Below are 14668 nucleotides of genomic sequence, written 5' to 3' on the forward strand. Positions count from 1 at the left end.
TTTTAAAGATTTTATTTATTTATTTGACAGAGAGAGATCACAAGTAGGCAGAGAGAGAGAGAGGAGGAAGCAGGCTCCCCGCGGAGCAGAGAGCCTGATGCGGGACTCGATCCCAGGACCCTGAGATCATGACCCGAGCCCAAGGCAGCGGCTTAACCCACTGAGCCACCCAGGCACCCCTAAAATTCTGTTTCTTAAGGAAAGGCAATGTTCCATTGGCATTTAGATAGAGTTTTGGTAAAAATGTGAGTGGTGACAAGTATAAGATACTGGTAGTAATTGTTCTTAGAAGCTCTAATTAGATTTACACCAAATGTTGGCTACTTCTCATTTTAAGAAAACTCAGGTTACAAAACTCACAACTCCTAGGTTTAGAAGAGATTTTAACCTCTTTAAACCTCCCTTCTGGTCCTTGAATACTCTTTTATGGCTTCCCCACCAAGCTGGCATCACCTACATTGAGGGTACTTCTCTTTACTACAGAGCACACTTCTTCCAGAGGGAGCCTCTTTTATCCTTGGAGAGGCCTAATGATTAAGTTTTTTTTTTTCTTTTTTTTTTTTTAGGATTTTATTTATTTATTAGATAGAGAGAGAGAGAAAAAAAACACAAGCAGGGGGAGCAGCAGTCAGAGGTGAGAGGGAGAAGCAGGCTCCCCGCTGAGCAGGGAGCTCCATGTGGGGCTCAATCGCAGGACCCTGGGATCATGACCTCAGCCTAAGGCAGACCCCTAACCAACCATCCAGGCACCCCTTAAGTTTTTTTTTTTTTCTTATTGCACAATGCCCAACCCATCTCACCAGCACAGTTTCAATTTGCTGAATGAATCCATTCCCAGTGACTGCACGGGACTGAGCAGGACATCACTGTGCACTCCGGGTATGGACTGGCAGGGCACGAGCCCGGGTGGGGGTGGGGCCGGGCTCGGGGAAAGATATTTACTAGGTGTAAACTATGTGCCAGGTACTGTTCTAGGATCTTGAACGGTATCAGTGAACAGAACAAACCCATGTTCCTGTAGAGTTGATGTCTTGGCCCTGGAAGTAGGAGGTGGTGGGAGATACATTTTCTAAAAAAAAGAAAATTCTATAATACGCCGCAGGGTGATCAATGCAATGGACAAAAGGAAAAGTAGAGTCTAGAGAGGGGGACTGGGAGGGAGGAAGGAGCTACAACTTGAAACAAAATAGGGTGAGCCTCCCTGAACAAAGACTTGAAGGAGATGAGGGGGTTCGAATGTGGAATGAGTGTGCCCAGGCTTTCCTAGCTTCCCGCAGCTCTGCAGACATGGCTCCTTTTTGACTGTCCTGAACTTCGAGATGATAATAGTAGTAATAATGGCTTAGTTTCTGTTGAAATCTGACAGAGATCCTAAGCGCTTTCTCCATTTGAATTCATTACATTCTCCTAGTGCCCCTGAGGTCACTCCTACTTTTATCCCCATTTTCACAGGAGTCAACAGAGGCATAGCAGAGCTAACTAACTTGGCTAATATCTGGCAGCTAGTAAAAGGAGGAGGTGGGATTCAAACTTTGGCCTCTGGCTCTAGGTTTTGGCTCTTCAGACCTCCCCATAGCTGCCTCGAGGACATCCCTCACGTCCCTGGCCCTCATGTTTTCCTTTCCCAGGCACGTGCCTGGAGTCTGGAGCTTCTCCGTGAGTGTGATTTCTGGGATGGGATTTAAAGTCTTTTCAATACCCTGGGGTTTGTACTGAGAATTGGTTAATATCATTGGACAAGCAGGGCCGGGGGAGCTTCATCAACCCCCCCTTAAGCCCCCTCCCTTGGGCATACTCTAAACAACAATCCTTGCTTACATAGGTCTTGTAAGGTCACAGTGATCAAAATAAACATTTCCCCCCTCAGTTTTGACATAAAAAGACACATCTTTTCTTCAGCAAATGTCACTGTGGTTTCAAAGCCTAAGTGTGATGTCTGAGCGGGCAGCATTTTAAAAGTATTTCCTGCTCAACCATAGGGTGAAATTATACAAGCCAGTGAGTCCTGAAAACAGCTGTCTCAAATTCTTACCACCTGCAAAAAGAAAATAATTTTACGTTGTTTTTAATTTTGAGATTGGGGGGTTTTCTGTTGTTTCAAACTCTGAGGGGCCCTCCAATTCACTAAACCTTCAGCTGGAAAGAGAATTTGGGAGCTTGAAAAAGGTTTTGCGAATCTGAAGGAGAGACTTCACTGAAATTGTATTTTCATTAATGCACTTGAAACAACTGTTCCTGGAAACGGCCTGGGGACTGTTCCTTGAAACAACGGCGAAAGTCCCAGGCTCTCGGGGACTCTGGTGAGCCTCAGAAACAGTCCCATGGCTTTTTGGTAGAGTTTCCTTGGTAGGGGGACGTGGCGGAGATCCCTCAGTGGAGGTTAGAGGGGGACCTCCTCTTGTGTGAGCTCTCTCGACCTGTTGCATCCTCCCAGGCTTTTCAAGTTAAGAGTTGGATTTCCTGAAATTGTTGATCTGGATGAAAGTGCAGGCGCCCCCTCCCCCTCTCCCCTCCCCAGCCGAGTGAGAGTCGCTGCAGGGGAGGAGGAGGAGGAGGAGGGGTTGAGGTGGGGTGGGGTGGGGTGGGGTCCGCGGGAGAGAAACTAAAGCGATGAGCACCGGACAGGAAAAGTGGGAGGAGGAGGAGGAGGAGAAGAAGGAGGAGGAGGAGGCGGCCTTGAGAGGAGAGGAGGGAAACGTGTCACCAGCCCGGCTCGGGGAGCTCCGCGGCCGCGGCGTTCGTGGACCCGCGCTGGCGGTCGGGAGGCTGGACTGGACCCCGCAGAGGCCGGCGCTGCGCGGGGAGGGAGGAGGGAGAGCCGGGCAGCGCGCTGCAGGAGAGCGATCCAGATCCTCGTTGCTCGCCGGTGAGAAAACTTTCTCGGGAAGACCGGAAACTTTGTCCTAGGCGCGCCGTCTCGGGCGGAGGCGAGCTGCGGGTGTGCGCAACTCGAGGTGACTCAGCCCCGGGACCCCAAGGGGGTGAGTGGGGAAGTCCCGGGGAGGGGCTGGAGTTGTACGCCCGGCGACCGCACGGGATTGAGCACGAAATCACCGTGCACTCCAGGCATGGACTGGCGGGGCACGAGCCGGGGCGGGGGCTTGGGGAAAGCGTCACATTTGGGGGCAACCGGATGGGGACCCCAGCACGGTGCAGGATCCTCGGATCGCACGCAGCAGGAGGACAGAGGCGAGCGGACTGGCGCCCCCCGGGTTGGGGCGGGGGAGAAAGCCGTGCTGCTTAGCGCGGGATGGGGGGATGCAGCCGACCGCGGGATCCAGGCTGTGCCAGGAGACTAAAGAAGAAAGTTTGCTTGTTTGCCTCCCTTGTTCTCCCTGGGCCCGAGGCGGCAAATATGTAAGAGCTGCCGCGGCTGGGGCGCGGACGATCGGGCGCCCCGAGACAGCCCATCTTTTCCTGCCGTCCCCCTATTTGCAGAGACAGGCGTGGGAGGGAGGGCAGGGAGGCCAGCCGCTTTGTCCCGCGCTCCGCTGGGCTCCGCCGCCTGGGGCGGGCCGGGGCGCAGCCCGCGAGACACCCGGCCGGGGCGGGCGGCTATTCGGCGCCGGCGGCACCCGGGTTCAGCTCCGGCTTTCCCGCCCGCCCTCCATTTGGCGAGGCGTTAGTCTGCACGCCTACTGTGCGCACGCCGGGGGCCCTCCGCGCGCAGGGGGCTGGCTCTCCGGATCCCCCCTACCCTCGCGCCCCGCCACTCTCGCGGCCACGACCCTCCCTTCCCAGCCCTCGGCCCCTGTTCTGAGGGCGGGCGCCCCGGGTCACATCAGGCGGTATGCTTGCAAACTGTGCCTCAGCAATCGGCTCTGGGGTGCCTCCCTGGTAGGCAACAGGGTTCTGACCCTGCCCCTGCCCTCGGTCACATGCCGCCGCCTCTTCCTCCGAGGGGCCGGGAGCCCGCGTTTTGTTTGTCAGCAGTAAGGCGGGGAGTATTTATAGACGGCGCTGCAGTCCTGCGGTGTGTAAGGTTTCAATTACTGCGATGCGCCCCACAGGACGCAAGCTTCACGCGCGGCCGCTCGGAAGCACGTCTGCTCCCGAGACCCGCACGTTCAACGCTCTGGGCGGGTCCCGGGGCATCCTTGCGGGGGCGGGGTTCTGGAACCTGTTGTCCCCGGGATCCGTGCAAAATGGCCCACGCAAAGGACCAAAGCGGTCAAGGGCGCTAACAGCCCTTACTGCCCCTCCAAAGGCTGCTCGTTGATCAAGCCTCGAACACTGCTTCTTTTGGAGTTCCCTTTGGTGACCCTGACCACCGTCTGTTGCTGTCCTGACATTTCATTGGTCTACACGGTGCACAAAGTCCCGGGTGCTGAGCTCTGGTAAATTGCTCTCTGCTGGAAGGCGCTGTTCTTGACCTCCTGAAGCAGCAAGTGGGTCAGGAGGGGAAATGGGGCTTGCAGAGGCTAATTTAGAAACGGTTTCAATGTAAGCCTCTGTTGAGGTTCCCGGTACTATCGAGAAAGGTGCGGTGGGCTGTCCTCTCTGTGGAACCTGGCCGCAGGGCTGAGCCCTTTTAACCCACGGAGGGTGCATTCCAGAGCCTATTCTATAGCAGATAAAGGGAACAATGCTTGAGCGGTCCACAAAATTGTCTTTGGTTTTTCCAACCCCAACCACTGTCCTTTCTGTATCTTACCGATGCTTCTAACAGCCTGAACCATCAATAGTGTAAAAAAGAAAGACATTAGAAATGAGCTGGTCCAACTGTCTTATTTCTCCAGGGCTTAGTTTAGACTACCCTGTTTCTTAAGGAGGGGACCTCATTTGTTTCAGATGCAGAGGCTCGTGGATATTTATTTCTGGGGGGTGAGATTTCAATAATGATTGTTATTTGAACATTATAAAAATAGGCCTTTATTTAGAAAAGGAGGAAGAGGGGGGCAAACACTCCTTGAGCTCTTACTATGTCTTAAACTTGGCTCTGAGAGACATTGATAATAGAACAAAATCTGCAGGGAAACAGTGATGAGGTAGGTACCGTTATATCCCTACCACTATAATGATGAGCCCACAGAGGGTTTGGACAAACCATTGAAGTGGTTTGTTCCAAGTCACACACACAGGAGTGGAGCCGAGGAAGGGGTTTGGATCTGTTACTCCAGGCCTCTAGTGGGAGCTGGTCCTGGAGATCTTTCCCTTCAGTTTTTTGTTTCTCAGTTGTTGGCTAGATCATCTTATAGTCTAGTCATTTGGTGGCTTCTTCTTTCTTATTTTTTCTCTATGTCACATAGTAGCACAGAATGGCTCAATTATTGAAGGAAAAAACAATCTTAATCTTGTATTTAGAAAACTGTTACTCTGGTAACCTGAAGATTTCATGCTGGTAGTCCAGACCTAAATGTCATCATCCTCAGTTTGCTTACAGACGGTGTAGGTGCAAGATTTAAACCATTTATCTGTAGAAAATGGAATTATTAGGACTTTGTGGATTTTTTGATGATTTTTCTACCCTCATGACTCCCTGTGGTCATTCCTTTTGCAGAGCCCTTGTACAAGGTCAAGTGTACTGAAATCTTTCTTGAATTGCAGCCTTTTTCCTTCTGATGGTTTTTGCAGAGCTAGGCCAATACAGAATTGATTTGAGAAGTAGGGTGTGAGCTTCTCTGAGAGATCCTTACTCTGTTTAATGTTTGTCATTAAAGTTTGTTCTCTAGAGCTGCCTCCTCTGTATGCAGATGTTCGAAGTAATGCTTAGAGACCATATCATTCGTTAACAAGTCAGTGTGAAAATCTTTGTTGCTGAAGGTTGAGAATACAGTATTTTGGGGATTTTGTGCTGGATTAGGGATTTGGGAACAGAGGGAGTGATATCCTGATAAGCAGAAGGCAAGGGAGCTAGGAAGGAGGTTGGGAGTGTAAATGACACCAAGCGATGATGAGACATCAGAGGTGAACTTGAGTTAATGATGATTTTTCTCAGGGACCGGGATCCAAGGTTTACTTTGAAACTTACACAGTTAAAACAAACAAGCCAAGGTATTTCTTGGGCAGCTTTTATGAGCCAGGTACAGCCATGGTGATGTCATTTGAGCCTCTCAGCGATCTGACCAGGTGAATATTTTTTTCCCTATTTGTTTTTTTTTTTTTTTAATATTTTATTTATTTACTTATTTGGCAGAGAGATCACAAGTAGGCAAAGAGGCAGGCAGAGAGAGAGAGAGGAGGAAGCAGGCTCCCCGCTGAGCAGAGAGCCCGATGCGGGACTCGATCCCAGGACCCTGAGATCATGACCCGAGCCGAAGGCAGCGGCTTAACCCACTGAGCCACCCAGGTGCCCTTTTTCCCTATTTGAAGATGTGAAAAGAGAGTCTCAGAGAGGTCAATTCCTTTCCTGACGGAAGAGCCAATAACTTAAGCACCTTGTGCTTTCCGGGACGTTTTGATATATACCCTTGAAAGCCTTCCGTGAAGAACCCAGGGTGCCAAGTAATCAAGAAAGTCCTGGTGGTTCACATGGATGTTTCTGGAGCAGAAGTTGGTACCTGAGCAGCGTGGGAGCTCTAGAAATGAGGCGGTAGGAGGTGGGTGAGCAGTGGGGGAGCTGAAGGGACCTGCTGGGTAGTTCTGAGTCTTTACTCCTTGGGAGGAGACAGGTCCTGCAGATACTTTATAGAGGATTACCAGCCTTGGTCTGGCAGGGGATGGCTCTCACCCCATAAAGCAAGACCTGGCAACTGGCCTGCCCTGGGAGGTGCCCAGAGGGGGACAGCAGGGAAGGAAGGACCCCCACCTCCCTCAGAATACCTTCGGTTGTGACGATGCCTGGTTAGAATCCCCAGTTTATAGGCAATATAAATTAGGGAGCTCATGAGACCTGTTTCCATTTTAATTGGACTTGGCCTTTTGTGGTAATAGTCACCTAGTCTCTGTCTTTAAATATTCTTTTCTTGTTTTGCCAGTTTATGGCCTTTGTAGATCAATCCTTGGATTTCATTTAGAGGAGAGAGAGGGAGGGGCCAAAAAAAAAAATCTGCAAAGGTTAGTGATTACCTAAATTGGATTAAGTTCTGTCTAGCAGCATTTAAAGAAATGTTGCTTGCTCTCTAATTACCATCAACTAGGAATTTAAACGGTCTATTAAATTTAAGCTTTTTTTTTTTTTTTTAAATCCATGATAGTTCTAGTTCTAACATATTCTGGGGTTTTGGAGGCTTTCTTATGTTCCTTAAATGTGTAGAGGGCGTTCTCTTCCTCCCCACCTTTTAAACATATTACATTTCTCTAGCAGGATAATAAATGGTGTTATTATATACTGGCTTCATTGAAAAGCAGAAGCTCCTAGCCAGGTACATCTGGCTCTGTCAACCTCTGGAAAGCAAGCTGGTGAACTGAGCTCCTTGTCGGAAATTTAGGGGCACCTATGTGAAACTCTGGAGTATAGAGGATGGACAGAGTATGGACGGAGGCTGGTTGGATGGAGTATGACTAGCTCCTTTATCTCCGTAGTGAAAGGATGGGCCAATAATGAAAATCGGCCACCTTTACTCTGTGCTTGGGCTTTGACTCAGAAACCTGAGTGCTCTTTATCCAAGGGGGTGGTGTGTGCGCTCGGGGCTGGGACTAGGGTCAAGCAAGTGAGGCATCAAGGGTATAACCACCAAGGGCATGGCCCTAAGAGACAGTGCCTCACCTGCCTGGTCCTCTTTGGGGCCCTGGTGTGCTCACGGATGACCTCTGCCCAGAGGGTTTCAGAGAGTGGTAGAACTCACCAGAAGATCTCTCCTTCTTTTGACCATGCCCCATGGGAAAATATGATCAACAGTTACCCCTGCCACTGCCCAAAGAACCCATCATACGTGTTTGTACGGTTTATTTTGTGTATGATCGTATGTTACCTGAAGGCATGTATTTACGTCTCTAGGCTTTCATTCTCTTTCCTCCTCCTCAATTTTGGGGTGCAAGTATATGATTTTTCCAATGCATTCCTCAATGTCCTGGTTTCGCCACAGCGGGTTGCCAGCAGCATTTTCTCGCTCCTCTTTACCTGTTACAGAACTTTCTCTGGCTTGGCTGGTTCTTTTCGACCCGGGTTGGGTTCTGTGTTTGGTTGAAGGCATCTGTGACAACAGTTAGGTTTTTAGCAGAGACTAGGATTAAGGGCCCCCTTTGGGCTCCCTCGTTGAGGAACGGGAGTATATGTCCCCTTGAACTGAGCCTGGGAAGATCCCTCGAAGAAGCATTTGTTTTTGTCTTCTTCCCAAGGACCGGGGGCAGGGATCCAGCCAGGGCTGTGATGTGCGTATTGTGCTGAACTGAGCTGCCTCTGCCCCTGTTACAACCTGCTCGTGACCTCAGCTGCGTAAATCCTCTGTGGAAACCCATTAACGCTTGCCGTCTAATTCTACATACTCCTTTGAAACTGGCTCACCGTCATTCCCCAGACGTCTTTGCGGTATGTCTTTGCGGTATGTCAACTCGAGCCGTCAGTTCGGGGAATTCTCCTGCAGGGTACCAGCTGCCCAAGTCCCCCACCACGAAGCTGTGTGACCCCTTTCACCATAACGTCTCTGGAGGCAAAATTGGTGGGTAAACAAAGTAATCCTTTGCTGTGTTCTGAGAAAAGTTTTAAAACATTCTTGACCTTGACCAATAGGACAATTTCAAGACACGCAGAAAGGTGTCGGTATCAACTTTGCAGAGAGAGGAGTTGTTGAAAGAGCCCCCTGCATTGGTCCTAACTGGCCTCTTGGAGACAACACGGGACAAGGAGTTGAGATCTGGAATCTGATCTCGACTCGCTGTGGGCCAGCTCTTGGACTGTGATCAAGCTGCTCAGTTGCTCTGGGCCTCAGTTTTCCTACCTACAAAGTAATGGGACTGGTCCACTGCGGTTTAAAATATGAAAATTAGGAGACTTGATATTTAAACTTGAGGTTTCCAGCTTTAAAGAAAAAGCAACAACAACAAAAAGGCTGGGTTCTCTGGCGAGGTGGTGTTCCCTGCCACGGCCCTGATAAGAATCAAGTTTGCCGTCCGGGTTTCAGGCCTCCTTGTCTTTGTCTTTAATCACAATCGAATTCTTGTTCTCTCTTCTAGTGTCTTCGTTGCTGGTAGGATTACATCTGGCTCATGTTTGTGTTCAGCGTAGTAGGTGCTCATGAAATAGTTGTCGACCTGTGATTCTTTTAAAACTATTTTTTTTCTTAAAGATTATTTATTTATTTATTTGACAGACAGAGATCACAAGTAGGCAGAGAAGCAGGCAGAGAGAGGAGGAAGCAGGCTCCCTGCTGAGCAGAGAGCCCCATGCGGGGCTCTATCCCAGGACCCTGAGATCATGACCTGAGCCAGAGGCAGAGGCTTTAACCCACTGAGCCACCCAGGCGCCTCCGACCTGTGATTTTTTAAAATTCTGTCCTTGCCTATCACAACTGAAAAAAGATACTCAAGCTTCTGAATGGCTTATGAAAGCTTGTGTTTCCTTCCCCACATTTCCTTTCTAGGCTCCAGCATCCATGTTTTTTAGAGTAACTGGTGAGAAATGGAGAACCCGTGTTTTTCACTTGACCTCTTAATAGCTTTGACTTTTTTTGGTCTTTTTTAAAGATTTTGTATTTATTTGTCAAAGAAAGAGCACATTTATTTGTCAGGGAGCCGCAGGCAGAGGAAGAAGTAGGCTCCCCACTGAGCAAGGAGCCCCATCCGGGACTTGATCCAGGGGTCCTGGGATCATGACCTGAGCCGATCCGACTGAGCCGTCCGCACATCCCTTAATAGCTTTGCCTTGTAACTAGAAAAGGTGATTCACCTTTCTGCCTCAATCTTGTCTCCACTGCCCGTCTTCCAAGTAGAGCTGTTAATTTGCATTTATCCTGTGACCCGGGGAGTGTTTTTGGCGAGTCCCTGAGCCCCAAGGAAGCAGGTACTTTGTTCTTCCTTCCCTCTGTGCTTTCTCTTCTCAGATCCTGGCACATGCTGGACCTCCTAGTGTTCGGTTGTTGAATGAACTTGAAGTGGCCCCGTGACCTCTGTGAAGTGGTCAGATCCCGGCAGCCTCTTTAGTTTTCTGAGTCTCTATTCAGTGCTCTCTGTATTTGGCTATGGGACACAGAAGTTTCCTTTCCCTTGATCCCGTTTTCTCATGGAAAAAAAAAAAAAAAAAAAGACACCCTGCTCTTTTTTTTTTTTTTTTAAGATTTTATGTATTTATTTGAGAGAGAGGGACAGAGCTAGAGGGAACACAAGCAAGGAGAATGGGAGAGGGAGAAGCAGGCTCCCTGCTGAGCAAGAAGCCTGATGCGGGGCTCGATTCCAGGACCCTGGGATCATGACCTGAGCCGAAGGTAGAGGCTTAACTGACTGAGCCACCCCGGTGCCCGCATGTCACTCTGTTCTTGCAGTGGGAGGGTGAAGCTCATTTTTAGCAAATCTCACAGCTTAACCGGGAGCACATTTCCCCACCCTGAAAATTCTCGTTGTCGGCCAGACAGTAGCTTTGGAGCGCTGGGTCACCCACCAGGGTTTTAGCTGGTACGTGTCGGAAGTGTAATTGCCCAGGTAATGGTCAGCCTCAGCGACGGCTTCTGTCTAGACGTTCGGGTGTATTGTCTGGTGGGCTCTGCCCCGTCGCTTTGGAAGGCATCGACCGGCCACACCCTCACAATTTGCACTCCAAGAAACTCCATCCTTACCGTGGGGCTCACAGATGAGTAAATAAGACGTGTGGTTATTCCCCACCGTGTGGCTGGACTTGTGCCGAAGGAGGGGATTTTTTTTTTTTTTTTTTTCTGGTGATTATACAGCGGTTTGCGGGCCAGGGTGAGGGCGACGGGGTCTGATGAAGTCATGGCTGCTAGCCCGGCCCAAGCCGTCAGCACTTTGCGTCCTCTGGGCGCGGGGAAGGCTCGAGAGACGGAGATAAGCGCTGGAGCTCGCATCCTGTTGCGCCAATATTTTTACTGTTGCCGAAACTGACCTTCTCGCGACTCTTCTGTCTGGGGGACTCTTCTGTCTGCGTCGGTTTCCAGCAGAGCGCTGAGAAAGCGGTCTCGTTCTTCCAGGGGGGCCTTTTCCATAGTCCCAACTTGACTCTTCATGGTTTCTTGTTGGTGGGAGAGTCAGTCCCTAGGCTGGCTTTTGTTTCCCAAGAGTTGCGAAGACGTTTGGTCCTTAATCAAAACCAAAGGGGCGCCTGGGTGGCTCAGTGGGTTAAAGCCTCTGCCTTCGGCTCAGGTCATGATCCCAGAGTCCTGGGATGGAGCCCCGCATCGGGCTCTCTGCTCAGCATGGAGGCTGCTTCCTCCTCTCTCTCTGCCTGCCCCTCTCTCTACTTGTGATCTCTGTCTGTCAAATAAATAAATAAAAATCTTTAAAAAAACAAAAAAACGAAGGCACAGCTCTGCCCCCAGGCACCTCTCCTGGGCCCCATCTGTAGGCTCCACGCACGGGTACACAGACCCAGGCTTCCTGGCCCGCACAGCCACGGTCCATGTTCCTGTGGACAGTCATCCTTAGGCGGACCCCAGTTCGGTCACCCAGGGAGAGAATTTTTTTGGTCCCTCAGCAGCGGGAAGGCTGCTCTGCTAGATGGCCTGGACGTCCCTGCGTCGTTCCATCATTCAGAGATGTTTACCTTGTATGTGCCCACACTGTGCTCACAGCGGGGCACGGCAGGGGACGGGACAGGCTAGGTCTCCGGCTTTGAGGAACTTAACATGCCATCGGGGCTTGTCAGTGAACAAGTAAACAAGCACAGTGACCTCACAAGCTCGTTAGGGCCCTGAGAAAACGGTGCCTCCTTCCTGCAAGAGGCAGAGTGTGCCAGGCAAGAAGCTGTTGATGGCGAGCATGAAGGGAAGCCCCAGGTGGTAGTCACCTCTCACCTCTGCGTGTGGCAGACGGGAGTGTTGCTTAAACCCCAGCGGTTAGAAGCTCAGGCTCTGGAATCAGGTAGGACCTTACTCATCTTCTGACTTTGGGCAGGTTAATCCCTGTGCGTCAGTTTCTTCATCGGGGACATGGGAAGATGAAACCTGCCTTGTTAGTTTCAAGTGGAGATGACCTGAGATGCTAGATGGAAGCAGGCGTGGCACCGTCCTGACCGTCCTGGCTGGCCCCTGATGAAAGCTAGTATATTCTCTTCGGTGAGGGAGTAAAAGTAAGTCATGGTAGAGGATTCACAGAATGGTCTCTGCGCTCTTGAACACCCACTTCTGACTTAGTTCCTGTCCGGTGGGCTGGGGTGGGGTGTGTGGGGGTCAGATCTAGTTTCCTGGGTTGGCTCGGTAGGTCCTGGTTATTACTGTAGGTTTCTTCTCACCGTGCCCCATGTGCTCTTGGCTCGCCCTGTTGCAAGAGTGTGTCTGTAATACGAAGGGGAGCTCGTGGTTCCAGGGCAGAGTCAGTGAGTGGGTAGGACTGAGATGGGGTGGTGGCTAGGTGGGGGCTGGTTTTAGGTTTGTGCCCTGTCATGGTCGGGGTCATGGTCACGCTGCCTTGTCTCTCAGAGGTGCTGGGTTCTGTAGGGCAGTCAGTCAGGGTAGGGGCTGAATGGAGAGCTGGCGATGCCAAGGGGCTGGTGGCCACCAGCGAGGCCGAGCTGTTCATCAGCTGGTAAGCCAGCAGACCTCAGGAAGGGAAGTGACTTGCCCAAGCCACAGCGGCTGGTTTGTGGGGGCTTACGTCACACCTGAGAGAGGCCCCTAGGGAAGGTGTGAGAGGGCTGGTGGTCAGAGCTGTGATGGGATAAAATAAAGGTCCCAGACCTCTACGTTAGGACCTAAAGTGCGAGTGGGCTTGGTGAATTTGTTGTCGAGCCACGTGATTTCGCATTTTTTAAAAACCTGGATTTTTGGCATCTGTTGGAAAATTCAGATCTGGCAAAATTGAGCTTGTGTCCTGAAGTGGCAAAAGCCGTACTGGATTGAGGAGGGACTGCCTCCTTTAGCCGGGACAGGTCCTGTCCGCTGTCTGTGATGTTCTGCAAAGTGTGGCCAGTTTGGGACACGTGGGCAAAAAAGGGAAAGAAATTGGTCTTCCTTTCATTTTCTTTTCTTCCCCTTGGGGTTTGTTTTTCTGACCTTTGTGTCCCTGTACAAGGCAACTCCTCTTGTAGAATAAGTGAAGAAATAAATTTGTGTTGAATGAACGATAACTGATCGCTTATTTGGGATCAGAAGCCGAGTTCGAATCTGTGCTTCTTCCAAGCGTCTGAGTGACTTTGAACAAATTAATAACTTTTGTGTTTTGTCTTTTGTGAGTGGGGTGGGAAGCATCACTGTTGTCTTACTTATTTATTTGGATATGTCGTACATTTTCGTGTTTCAAAATTCAAAGGTGCAAACAGGTTTGCAGAGAAAAGTCTTCCCTGTGTCCCTGTCACTCAGCTCTTTTCCTTGGGGGAAACAGGTGTTCTCAATTTCTGGCTTGTCTTTCCAGAGATACTTTATGCAGCACAATGAAATATATATAAATGCTCTTTTCATCTTCTTTTACTTAGATGGTAGCATAATATACATACGATTCTGTGTTTAGCACACTTTGATTTGGACGGGAGGGCACGCCAGTCAGCCCGTAGTTTTCCCATTCATTCTTCGAGCTGCGTGGGATTCTAGCATGGGAGACAGCCAGGTTTCCGTAGCCAGGCTTCTGTTGCTGGGCATCTGGGTTCTTTCCCATCTGCCACAGTTGTAAAGAAGGCGGTGGTAAAAACCCTGGTTATGTAAGTCACTTGACATGCCTAGAGTAAAATTTCTGGAAGTAGAATTGCTAGGTCAGAGAGCATAGCCTTTGTCCTTATGGTAGATCTTGTCAGATTTCCATTCCTAGCAGCTGCCCTACACTGCTCTCCTTCCAGCTGTGTGTGACAGTGCCTGTTACCCCATATCCGAGTCATAGGTCATCTCCTGGAACCTGTGAGGGTTTTGTGAACACAGTGTATTATGAAAATATTAACACTAGCCATGAGTATAAGGGAGGGGCCTTGGATTGGCCACATGAGATCTAGTTATCTCATGGAGATACGCACACCACTCTTTTGAAGATGAGGAAGCTTTGTTTTGTTTTTTTTTTTAAGATTTTATTTTTTTATTTAATAGAGAGCACAAGCAGGGGGAGCAGCAGAGGGAGAGGGAGAAGCTTGGCACCCCGCTGAGCAGGGAGCCCCATGCGGGGCTCAATTCCAGGACCTCAGGATCATGACCTGAGCTGAAGGCAGATGCTTAACTGACTGAGCCACCCAGATGCCCCTGAAGATGAGGAAACTTGAGTCATTTACTCAGTTCACCCAGATAATCAATTGCAGAGGTTGGATTCAAGCCCAGATTTCTTAGATTTCAATACCAGGATATTTCATATGGTAAAGCCTTGTGTAATTCTGGGTGCTGGTATTCTCAGCTGACAGGGATGTACAGTTCCCGAGTCTCCCAGTAGTAGTGCCTCTCATGGTGGCTGGTTTATTTGCTCATTCTTCAAGTGTCTGCAGAATTCCTACACTGTACCAAGTGCCTGGGAACAGGATAGACAGAGTCCTTGCTTTTATGGACCTCACAAAAATAATAACTAATTCTGTAGTCCTTTACTGGGTGACAGGACAACAAAGGGGGTGAGGAGGGTGTTCTCTGGGGTCATGTGACCTAAGCAAGAGTGCAGGGGGAAAGAGAGCTCTCTGAGCAAGTAAAAGACAGGTGATAAAGGGTCTGTGGGTTTGAGC

General features: G+C 50.0%; 1 protein-coding gene across 4 annotated transcripts in view; it reads left to right on the forward strand.

The window, feature by feature from the left end:
- Positions 1-2265: 2265 nt before the first annotated feature.
- PRR5L (proline rich 5 like) overlaps positions 2266-14668 on the forward strand; it is a 72257-nt gene continuing 59854 nt past the window's right edge. Inside the window, exon 1 of one of the 4 annotated variants that reach the window (XM_044259097.1) lies at positions 2266-2300. The gene's annotated coding sequence lies outside the window, so the exon portion shown is untranslated. Of the gene's footprint in view, positions 2301-2773; positions 2867-2937; positions 2982-6520; positions 6540-14668 lie in introns of those variants that run through there. The other 3 variants (XM_044259095.1, XM_044259096.1, XM_044259098.1) reach the window with 3 other exon arrangements.

This window comes from Neovison vison, chromosome 7, assembly GCF_020171115.1.
Source record: "Neovison vison isolate M4711 chromosome 7, ASM_NN_V1, whole genome shotgun sequence".
NCBI lineage: Eukaryota > Metazoa > Chordata > Mammalia > Carnivora > Mustelidae > Neogale > Neogale vison.